Source organism: Phocoena sinus, chromosome 9 (genome assembly GCF_008692025.1).
Source record: "Phocoena sinus isolate mPhoSin1 chromosome 9, mPhoSin1.pri, whole genome shotgun sequence".
Lineage (NCBI taxonomy): Eukaryota > Metazoa > Chordata > Mammalia > Artiodactyla > Phocoenidae > Phocoena > Phocoena sinus.
In genome coordinates, this window is record NC_045771.1 from 11,342,687 (window position 1) to 11,343,922 (window position 1,236).

General features: G+C 46.0%; 1 pseudogene; it reads right to left on the bottom strand.

Moving 5' to 3' along the window:
- Positions 1–301: 301 nt before the first annotated feature.
- On the bottom strand, positions 302–1,236 carry LOC116759736 (annotated as a pseudogene).

Consider the following 1,236-nt stretch of genomic DNA (forward strand, 5'->3'; position numbering starts at 1 on the left):
CTCATTTCTTTAAACACTGGTACGCTAATAAAATTTTTAAATAGGCAGATGATGTCTAAATACTACTGAATACCTGAGAGAAGACGATCTAAAAAAAGGCTCTCTGCTGAATCACTGACATGTAAATTATCTGGTATTGGCCTGTATAAGGAAATCCATTCATCATGTGGAGGAATTCTTCATTTGAAAGCAAGGGTCTGACCATGATAGTCTTCCTTAGCGTGAGTGTGGCAGTCCCACCTTCACTTATCTGATCTCCTTTTTGATTCTGCTAATAGATAGCAAGAAGTTCTTATAGTCTTCACCCTTTACCTCTGAATTTCTCTAAAAATTTATAGAGAGCAGCCGTAACTTCTTTATTCCTCAAGCTGTAAATCAAGGAGTTCAACATAGGTGCCACCACAGCATAGAACAGAGCAACCATCTTCTCCTCTTCCACTGAGGAGGCTGACCGTGGCCCCAGGTAGGTGAAGATGGTAGTCCCAAAGCACATGCAAACCACAGTGAGGTGAGAAGTGCACGTCCCAGACACTTTGCTACATCTCTGAGTAGAACAAATGCGCAGAATGGCAACAACTATACGACCATAGGAGAACAGAACCAGGGAACAGGGAAGCATGATCACCAGAAATACTGAGGCAACCACCATGACCTTGTTGAAGTAGATGTCCACACAGACTAGCCGTAGCACTGCTAGGGTCGCACAGGCAAAGTTATTAATAACACTGTGACACAGGAGAAGCCGAAAGGTGATGATTGTTTCCATCAGTGAATTCATGGAACCAGCCACCAAGCAGCCGGCAGCCAGCCCCAGGCACAGCCCTCTGTGCATGACTGTGTAATGCAGTGGGTAGCACACCATCACGCAGCAGTCATAGGCCATGGCTCCCAGCAAAAAGAACTCAGACCCACCCAATGCCAGGGGTGCATAGAGCTGGAGCAGCTATGGAATGGGATGGACTTCTAGACTGAGAGCAGGTGGGCCAGCATTTGTGGGGCAAAACTGTTTACATAACAAAGGTCCATAAAAGATAAAACACTAAGGAAGAAATACATGGAGGTATGAAGCATGCTGTGCAGTCCGATCAGAAGAAGAATGAGGAAATTTCCCACAACAGTCGCCAAGTACATGGCCAAGATCAAGACCAAAAGGGAGACTTGAGTCCCCCAGTCACTGGACAGCCGCAGCAAAATGAACTCACTCACCCATGTCTGCGTTTTATTTCCCTGGCCCAT